This window comes from Nelumbo lutea, chromosome 1, assembly GCF_056320005.1.
Source record: "Nelumbo lutea isolate HS-2025 chromosome 1, American lotus-T2T, whole genome shotgun sequence".
NCBI lineage: Eukaryota > Viridiplantae > Streptophyta > Magnoliopsida > Proteales > Nelumbonaceae > Nelumbo > Nelumbo lutea.
In genome coordinates, this window is record NC_142684.1 from 67062553 (window position 1) to 67073690 (window position 11138).

Here is an 11138-nt window from a genome sequence, read left to right on the forward strand (position 1 = left end):
ATCGGTCACCTGACCGGTTCCGTTTTACCCCAGAACTGTGTTTTGGCCCAAAACCGTTTATTTGGTCCAAACCACTGACTTGGACGGTCGAACTGTCCAACGGTTTTGGCTGTTTTTATTTTTTTGTCAGAATAGACCGTCCATTGAACGGCTAGACCGTTCACTTAGGAACTGGATCCTGAATGGATTGTTGTCCGGTTCAGTTTTAAAATTCTTGATTTTCTTATGCAAAGGGTTTGAAAGACATAATATCTGAAAAATATGTAACTAATAAACTGGCATCATAAACATGATAACCAATCATAGGGAATTCATTTACTGAGATAATAATAACATCAACCCATCGTTCATAAGCCCACAAATTTACCAGTGGGTTCAACTCGAGGTAGGTCCCTTATGACTTATATATGAACCATGACTCCTTAACCTGACTTGCTCCGGGTTTTTGTAGAGAATCCACATCTCCTGAATTGGACGGCTAGTCTCACGAAACCTGAACAATCCCTTCTAAAGCAACAGGAGCAGTTGTCACTAGGGGTGCTCCTAAAAAACTGAAAAACCAAACTGAGCAAACTGAATTAAATGCAGTTAACCGAATCAACCGGTTCGGTACTTCTGAAAAACTGAAGGATCGGTTCGATTCTTGATTAATCTAAAAAAAATTGATAGTTAACTGGTGGTATCAGTTTGGTTTTGGTTTAGGTATATGAAAAAATTGGTAGAATTGGTTCCATTTCTAAAAAATCCTCGTGATTCAATTAATCAACCTGTGAGCACCCCTAGTTGTCACCCACACATGGAGCCAAGTAGCAATGACCATCAAATATTACACTTTTAAGCTAATGATGTTTTTTTGTAAGTGGTATGTTTTGGAGAGCTCCCATGGTAATTGAACTGTGGTGACAGGGCCACTTTTCAGAAGTTATTTCTGATAACTTTACCCGAAAGCCGTTGGAACACTTAGGCCAGGTTTGAGAGTGCTTAAATTAAAAATAAATGTTTTAAAATAAATGCTTATTTAAATAAGCACTTATTTGTATTTGATACCTAACTTTTTTATGGACAATTTTCTTAAACTAACTTTACTATTTACAAAATTGATTAAATATACCGTTAAATACTAATGATAAATATCGAATTTTCCAGCCACTATTCTTCAAATTTTCAAATAAAACCCAACTGATGAACAGTTCGGATGATGTTTTAGAGACGAATCAATTTTCCCTTCCTTCACCCCACCAGGAAGACCCCCTGAGGTGCGCCCAGATACGCCGATCTGGTCACCAAGGCTACAAAAGAGTGATGAGCAGTTCCGATAATAATTTTACGAATTCAAACAATAACTAAAAGGAAAAAAAAAAAGGCTATTCAACATTTGATTCCTCTTTTATCCCCTGCCTGATTGCCTTGCTCTCTCTTTCCTTCAATTGCTCCCCCACTCCACCTCTCCCTCTCGTCTTGTCTGTATAGAAGTTTTCATTTTTTTTTGTGGCTGCTCCATGGTTAAGATTTGAGAAATGGTAGAAGCCAATTTAGCGATCAGTACGAATTATAAAACCAAAAAGTGCTTCATTTTAGATAGAAAGTCTCGGTGTCCTCCATTGTTGCTTAGGGGATGGCCAGTCAGTGCTCTGGCAGACATGGGAGAGGGATAATAAGCTTCGCAACTTAGGATTAATGACAGTGCTGGGTAATTGGACCTGGACAACAACGAAGAAGGAGATGGTAGTACCGGTACTCGTCGTCCTCCATTGTTGCTCAGGCGGTGACCAGTTGGTGCTCTCACGAGCTCACCTTACCTGGTTGTCTTCGATTTCAGTGGAAGAAGAAGAAGAACAAGAGGTGGGAATCAAATGGTGGAAAGTGGTAATGCTGTTGCTACTGGTACAGGGAAGCCATTAAATTGCGCCCATAGGCAAGTCATGAAATGTTGGAAAGCTGTCCTCCAGTTGCTCTTAACAAAATCCGTGTCAAGCATACGATACACCACTGAGATGGCCCACAGTATCAACTCTCAGCTAAATGACCAAAGAAAGCAAGCGGCTTTAGCAGACTATGTAGAGCTGATGGACTTGTCCATCGATCGTTTAACCGACTCTGTCCACGCTTTAGCTGAACAGACCGCCCGATTTCTTTTGAGTGGCTGCTCCGGCAAGTGCAGAAGAACTTATATCCCACTGTATGGTTTGTGAATGACGAATATCTTATCAGCATTTTCGTATTGGTGGCGATGGAGGTGATCTGAGTTCATGGTAGATCTAGTAAAAATGATTTGCTTTAATTGAAACAAGGGTTAACTTTTTGTCAAAGGAGAGTAGACTGAGGAGGGTAGCGGCGGATGGAGTCGAGGAGGGCAGATCCGCAATTTAACTTTGAAATAAGGGTTCTTCCTTCTTTGTGCCATAGCCGCTCATGACCCAGAGCCCGTTCCTGATCACCACACTGGGAGGTCATTGAACCGACTTCTGGAGGAGGTGGCAAGCTTCTGTTGAACCGACTTTCGAGACGTCATTTAACAACAATAAGGGCATTTTAGAAATTTTAAAATAATTATCACTCACCTAATGTCATATATAAACGAAGTGTGACAGAAAATTAACGATAAAGAGGGTTTTAGAGAATTGTAACAACAGTTAAGGGTAGATAATAAAAGGTGGAGTTGGTGAAATTACTAAATAGTAAGCGTAGTTTAAGGAAATTGCCTTATTTTATATTAGGCATTTGATAATAATTTTTTTATCTGATAAGCACTTAAATAAGCATTTGTGATTATTTTGTACTTCATTTTATGAAAATATTTTTATTGAATTATTTTTATAAAAACATTTTTATGAAAGCATTTTTATAAAAGTACTTTTATGAAAGCATTTTTATAAAAAAACATTTTGATGAAAGCACTTTTATAAATTATAATATAAAAGTGTTTTTATGAAGCACTTATAGAAGTACTTTTACAAAACTACTTTTATAAAATTCAAATAAGGATAAAAGAAAAATTTGAGTAAATGATTATTATATAAACATTTAAAAATGCTGAAAATTTAGATTTAAAAAATAAGTCCTTATTTTTAAAATAAACACTTGTTTTGAACTTATTTCCTTAATAGCAATAAATGCTTAATGCCCTAAATAAATACTTATTTTAAATAAACATTTATTTTTAATCTCCCAAACATGGCCTTAGTTCGTAACTGTGGGAACCTTCATCCTGCATAAATGTTAATGAGCCGAACGCATAGTAAAGCTTACGCCATTTCAAAGTGTTGGAATGCAGACCTAAAAGTTTGTCGGCCTTTCATTTATGGGCGACTCTCTCGCGCTTGCGTGTTCAACCCTGACATGAACTTCGAAATAAGAGACAAGTGCACTTTCTCCTCATCTTCTTGGATGGAATATTGTGATTTTCCTATATACTATTTCGGAGATTTATTAGTTCTAAAAAGGAAAAAGAAAATGCTTCATTGATGCATATCACCATTGACATTTGATCAAATGTTTGTTAGATGATAACTGACTGATTTGGATGCGTCAAAAATATACAATATTGAGACTAAAACTGAAGACTTCGTTATCAAAAGTATTCATAAATTATACGGTACTTGCATGAACCGTTTCAATTATGGTTTAAAACTGATATTTTAGAGAACATTTCTGCATATTAATTAAGCTTTATGGCATGTGGAAGGCCTCATATTCTTTTTTTTTTTTCATTATAAATTTGTATATTATGACTGTTCATTTTTTGAAAAATTATTTATTCTAATAAATACATTTATCTAGATAAGTATTTCTCAGGAAATACTTATTTGGGAAAATTCATTTATTAATGTTCTTTTAGTTCTCAGTAAATAAGATAATAATCATTTTAACCATAAAAATTCATTATTAAAAGGGATAATTTTGTCCCATCCAAGTATTAGTAACTTACCCTCTTGGGAGATGAATATCACTTACCCGAGTAAGTGATACTTAGAAAAAATAAATTTTCCATGATCTAAGAAAAACATAAGTATCTTGATCAATGGGAACCAAAACCCAATTGACCAACTTTTTGCCCTTTCAAAATCCAAAAATACAAGGGAGCTAAATTATAGATATCCATTATAAAAAGGTGTATAGAATCTAAATTCTAAAGAGAAAAAGGGAATAAAAAACATTACATGTGCTATTTATTTGAAGGGCAAAATTGTATGATAACATGAAAAAAAAAAAACAATTATTATACTATACTAATAAATAATGTGGTATGTTGTTTGTGAATTTCATAAATGGTAAAAGATATTAAAAAACAAATAATTATATTATTAAATTGGATGGAGAAAGTTGTCTTTAGAAATCAGGACCACTAACTCTGGTGACTACTGTGATAGTGTAGATGGGATCTAGTCCCAACGGTCATTACAGCTGTACATTGGGAGGGCAAGGAAGGGAGATGTTCCCAGTGCACGACTGCTGATTTGCTAAGGCTGTTGTGACTGATAGTTGGGACCTAAATGAATGGTCAATCTAGATTGTACATCTCAAAGAAAACCTTCTTGATTCTTACATAGTGTGCCTCACACTGATCTTACAGCTTCATCCTATCGTGTATGAAGAACATTTCCCCATGAATAATAAATATAAATATGAGAGATATTCTCGATGTATGGCCAAGACATACTATGAGGTCAGTGTGAGACACATTCTGTGAGGAGCAGATCCGGACCCATCTCCCAGACTCCTATTGCAGTTTTCTTGTCCAAAATATATCTATGGAAAATGGTTATATGGAACATGTGGGAAGGTCTATTCTCATTGACATATTTATATATTTTGTGATAATATATATGTTATATATAACATTTACACAAATCATATAATATAATATTATTATATTAGTTTAAAACAGTTAATAGGGGTGTTCATAGGTCGGGTTGAGTCAGTTTCATGGGATTTTCCCAACCGACCCGACCTAGTCGAGTTACCAGAGGTGGGAACCTAAACCGATCCACTGATAGGCCAAATCGACCTGGTTGGTTTGAATCAGGTTGGGTTGGTTTGGGTCGGTTTCGGTTTTGCTCCTGTACAAAGCCGAATAAACTCTGAATTAGTTGAGGACTTGAGTTGAGGGGGGCGGACCAACTAAGTTAAGTTAAAGAATAGAAGATTTTAAGAGAAGACAAAAGTGGAATTAGAAGACTAATAGGAAACTAGGAATTCTAATTGTAATTGCCTAATGGGCCTTCTAGTTCTAGTAGGAATTCTAATTGTAATTGCCTAATCTAGGTAAAAAATTAAAAAAAGGACACCTAATTAATTGAATTCTAATTGTAATTGCCTAATCTAGGTAAAAAACTAAAAAAGGACACCTAATTAATTGAATTCTAATTGTAATTGCCTAATGGGCCTTCTATTTCTAGTAGAAGTCTAGAAGACTAGTAGGAATTAGGAAACTACTCAAACTAGGAAGTAGGAACTGTTGGATTTTTAATCTTATACGAGATTAAATCCAATGAATTTGATTGGTCAATTACATGAGAAATTGCACCTGCACACTTGGTTGAAAAATCAGTTTTTCTCTTAAAAAAAAAAAAAGAAAAAAAAACCCAATTTTGAACTTGTCCCACATTGGATAATTACAAGGTTTGTTTTCAGTATTTCAATAGGAGTTGATTTACACTCCTTAGAATTAGTAGAGGAGAGTATGGGGATTCGATACCGCGCAACGGTGCGCACGCGTGTGCCCACGTGTGTGTGGCGCAATGAGGCGCTTTAGAGGTGCACTTTGCTCGCACTTCGCACGCACCAGCGTGGCTCGAGATGGGTGGCTCTGGTTTTGGTGTGTTGATGACCGTTGATCATCGTTGATGAGATCAACGGTCATGATTCAATCGGGTGTAATCAAGAGGCACAATTCAAAGTTAACAGTCACCAACTGTTAACAACTTTTTAAACAGTCACAATATTTGAAATTGTGACTGTTCAAGGTGCCTTCTCTAAACCAGCACATACCTTTTTCTTATACCTCTTCACAAATTATTTAAGGAGCATGAATCAGACTCCAAAACACAATTTCGAAATTCACTATCTCTCTCTCTCAGTCCGGTCTGCTACAGTCTCACATAAGGTTTCTTTGGAGACTCTTCAACTTTGCTGGTTGCAGATTCTCACCTAAGGCTCTATTGTATCTTGTGAACAAATTTGCCTGTAACCCAACAACAAACTCAGTAAAATTGAGTGGGGGCAAATAACGTTCTAAAGACAGTGTCTTCAGACGCACCTCAGAGCTTCTCCTCCAAAGTTACAGTGACCCCATCTTCCCCAAACAGGAACTACCAAACTAGTAGAAGAAAGACTAGTTCAGTTCGGGTCGGGTCGGTTTCAGTTTCAGTTTTCTTATGTAAAAACCAAAACCGACCCGAGATATTGGTTTTTGTATGTACCCAACCCAAAACCGAACAGTACGAATGAAAATCCGGCCGACTCAGGTTGGGTTGGTCTGGGTTAGTCGGTTTGGTCGGTTGGGCATTCTTATGAACAGCCCTAATGGTTAATTAGTTTGCACTAAAAAACAATCAATTAATTTAAGTAATTGCGAAAAAAAATTCTTTACTGAGAAAGTTCATTATAATCATTGTATGTTTAAAAGATAATTCTTGCCTCTTTTTCTCATTCTTTTTCTATTTCCCTTCTCCTCCAAAATTTGTTAATTATAACCCTTTTCAACCGTCCATTCCTGCTCAAATTTTGGGCTACATTTGACATAATAGATAATTATTTGAACAAATATAAGCAGGCTATTATCATTTTATAGTGACTCTCAGCTTATTGTTCTAAAACCAATAAGAGAGGCTTAACTGCAAGAACCAAACCTGGATAGTACATAGTTTTTTTAGCTACAAACCTGCAATCTATAAGTCTTTTTTAAAAGTTATTTATAATCTATACCAACTTATGAAATATCTATTTATATGTTTATTAGGATGTTGTTTGGTTTGGTTGTCAATTATTGAAAAATGGCACCAGTGCCACATTGGTGTTTCTTCTTAAATGGTGTTTGGTTAAATTGTTTATTAAATAAATACACGAGTCTCTAAAAATGGCACCAGTGCCCACACCAAACAATACCTACATAAAGGCACCAACACCAATGACATGAGGGGGCAAGTAAGCATATTCTAGCTCTCATACTTTGTGATTTTTAGCTCACAATCTACTATGAGAGTACTGACTTAAGCATCGGAGCGACCTCGCCAGGTTAGCCACACTAGGTCCTCTGACATTGATTCCTTACAGGTCTCTAAAGAACTATGAAGCTCAACAGTCAATCCAGCTCGCCACTAGGCAGCTTGGCCCTCTAGTCAGCTCGTTACCTAACCTGCCTAGCTCGGCCCAGTCAGCTCGTCACCTAACCTGCCTAGCTCGGCGCAATCAGTTCGGCATCTAACCTGCCTAGCTCGACCCAGCTAACTTGGTACCTAATCTTCCCCCAGCTCGGCATCCAGGTCCTCATCTAGCAAAAGTTTACTTCAGCCTTTGAGTCACCGGGCACTTGGAAGCAGACCAAATGACGAGGTACTTAGCACAAAAAATTGATTCATCATTTGGAGCCGTCTGTGGGAAACGCTACAAAAAGCTAAGTTCTCATCCTCCGAAAGGCTAAGTCATCTTCTTCTAGAAAGCTAAGTTCTCACCTTTTAGAAACTAAAAGCTCTCACTTTCTAGTTTTCATTTTTTATGAACTCAAAGACTATGCAGGAAGTTGATGGCCAAAAGACTAAGTGGATCTACCAACTTTATTTCAACTCGGATAAAGCCTTATTAGTCCTCTTCGCGAGGTACCCCCTACAAAGATGAGCTCTTCGTGGCTTTCGTGGGAATAGACTGCATGGACGCCCCTACCGGTCGAGCCTTCCAAGGCTCCCGTGTGAGCTGGTGATCTAAAGTCAATAGTGTTGCCCCCGTAGGTCAAGCTCCTAGTAGCTTCTTGTAGGAGTGGGTAACCGACGTCACTAACGAGGCTGATGCAGTGCGGCCGTAGTTCTAAGGTGTCGAGCTGATAAAAGACATCGACACCACATAAGACCCAACTACCTCTTCGGCATGGGAAAAATCAAAGATCAAGGAGAGTGGACTACGAGTCACTCCCAGAGCCTAAGGGCTAAAGTACCGAACTAGCAAAGACTTCGGCACCACATAAGACCCAGTCGCCTCTTCGGCATGGGCAAAATCAAGGGTAAGGAGAGTGGACTGTGAGTCGCTCCCAGAGCCTAAGGAATTGAATTGACGCTTATGAGTTCATAGAATTAGTCATTTCAGGCCAAAAGGAGCAATGTACTCCTTTCGCCGAGTTATTTTCAGCTCGGGAGTGGGGGGCAAATGATGAGGGCAGATTTGTCCCTCCAATGATATTGTGACACATGGCACCTCAGAACAAATAGGTGACACTCAGAACCACTTTGGCAACAATTTGCCTTAGCCAAGTTGATGGTGTCCCACCTGGCGGCTTGGCCCAAGCGCCGACCTAGAGGCCTAGCCCAGGCGCGAATTGGTGGCCTGGCACAGGCGCTGACCTGGCGACCTGCGAGACATGCTCGCCAACAAATTTGACATGCGATGAAGGAAGATTTGGCCCGACCTCATAACCACTTAACGCGTGGCAAAGGCAACAGCTCGATACAATAGCACGCCCAAGGTGCGAGCTCTGAAAGGAGGAACCAATGGTCCGAACTCCCTACAAGGAGCCCGAACTCCCCGCAAGGAGCCCGAGCTCTCCCTTAGACCCCAAGCCTTACAAAACAATCAGAACTGGCCCGCCCCATGGAAGTTCGGGCCACACCTCCATCTGATCTCAAGACTTCACCTCGCACACCACTCCAACACTTCGCCTCCAGGAAGCTGAACTAAACAACCATACCATACCTGACACCGAAGGAGTCCGTATCCTGAGGCGGCGCACCTGACTGACTTGGGATCTGATGCTTGACAGCCGCACTTCGACGGCCACCTGCCAACGCCACCTGCCACCGCCATCTCCAGTTACAGAGACGGCTCCGACAAAGAGAGCAGTGGCAGTTCTGCAACAGCAGAGGTGATGACACCCAAACTGGCAGAAGCGCAGGGGTAATCATACTCGACCTGACAGAAGCTTGGGAGTGAGTGCGCGAAGTGGTTATAAAAGGCCCCCTTCCCCCCAAGAAGAGAGGTATGTGATAACTTTGCGTTATTTGGTTTTGATCTTGCCTTTGAGAGAATACTAACTTGAGCTTCGGAGCATTCTCACCGGGTTCTTCTCCGGAGATTACTCGCTTTCTCCATTTCAGGCACCTTCTGCTCCAGCCCAAGGTGAGATCGTTGACAGCTAGGACCAACTGGATTGCGCACCATCAATTGGTGTTGTTTGTGGGAATACGCTTCTAAAAGCCTCCCTCTAAAACTCTTGTAACCCCTTTTTTCCAAGAAACCCCAACACTCATGGCTTCTTCCAGCAATGCCAGACGTAGCACGGAGATGAACGCCCTCGGGGAACAACTTCAAGTCCCAGTGGTGTGCATCGGACAGTTCATCATCCCCCTTCCGATGGATGGGATCCCCAGCCTGAATGCGCCACGAACAGTGGCACCGGTGAACCTTCCTGCTGTGAACGTCCCCCTTCCTCTCCCTGTCGAGACAACCTTTACTGAACCAACTGTTATCCCCTTGGCGACGAGCCAGAGCCAGTTTGACGACCTGATGCAGTGCATGTGGGCAATGCAAGCCCAAATGCAGCAATTCTAGCAGCACCAAGTATTGCACCACCTCTCTCAGTATCACTATCAGCAGCAGTTCCCCCAACTGCCTCCTCTGAACCAACCACAGCTTCCACCTCGGCACCCTGCTCCAAGGCCGGTTAAGCCCTCCCCTTAGGGCGGACGTCTTCACCGAGGAGAAGCCTCCCAACTTCAGAACCCCTTTAAGAGCCAGGCCTCATCCCCGGGCCGGAGGGAAAGAAAAATCTCACCCGCCTCACAGCTCGCCGACGGATCGGGAACCTCACCCGCCAAGTCAACACCTCGGCACTCCAAGCCTGAGCTCCCGCCCACAGAGAACCGATTCAGCGTCCTAGCGGCAGACTACCAACATTCTGGGCCCATCGAGCTCAGCAACACAGAGGCCAGCAGCGCTAGTACCAGGCCCACTCAGCAACGAAGATGCCGGCGAAGTCGCCGAACTACCACCCATGTTCTACCCGAGCTCAGAGGTAAAGAAGAGACAAGCTCAGATGAGGTAAAAGCTGCCCCTATTCTCACAGTTCCTTCCCCCCTCTCATCAGAACTCTTTGCAGTCCCCATGCCCAGAGACTTCAAACTCCCCTCTTTAGACAAATATGATGGGTCCTTCGACCCCAATGACCACGTTGACGTCTTCCAGTCCCAAATGCACCTAGCAAGGGCCAGTGAATCGTGCATGTGCGTGGCCTTCATCACCACCTTCAGGGGGGTGGCCCGCACCTGGTACAGGAACCTAGCCCCCGGGTCGATAAGAAGTTGGACCCAGTTCGTGTGGGTCTTCACCGCACACTTTGTTACTAGCAAGCGGTGCCCCGGAACAGAGGAAAGCATATTCGGAGTAGTCCAGAAGGAAGGAGAGTCCATCCGGGGCTACATCAAGTGGTTCAATGACGCGTGCTTTCAGATACCGCGACTAGACCTCACGGTGCAGCTCGTGGCAACCAAGAGAGGAGTGACGCACAAGGAGTTCAAGTGGCACATGGTAGTTAGCCAGTCTGCAACTGTAGCTGAATTCCTCAAACTCACGGATAAATTCATGAGAACAGAGGAAGAGATCAACCAGAGAACCGAGAGCGGGATCGAGAAAAGGAAGAGGGAAGGTAAGCCCTCCAACCCAGATGACAGGAGGAGGAAAGATCCAACTCGGGAGACGAAGCCGAGCTAGCCCTTCCGAGCTCCCTTAGCAACTCGGACGGATTACACACCCTTAAATGCGAAGCGGACTGAGATCTTGATGACGATCAAAGATGCCCCATAGGTAAAGTGGCCACCTCACCTAAAAGGGAACCCCAATGAGAGGAACAAAAGCTTATATTGCAGTTTCCATAGAGACCACAGTCATAGTACCGAGCATTGTAGTAATCTCCGAGACGAGATAGAGGGACTCAT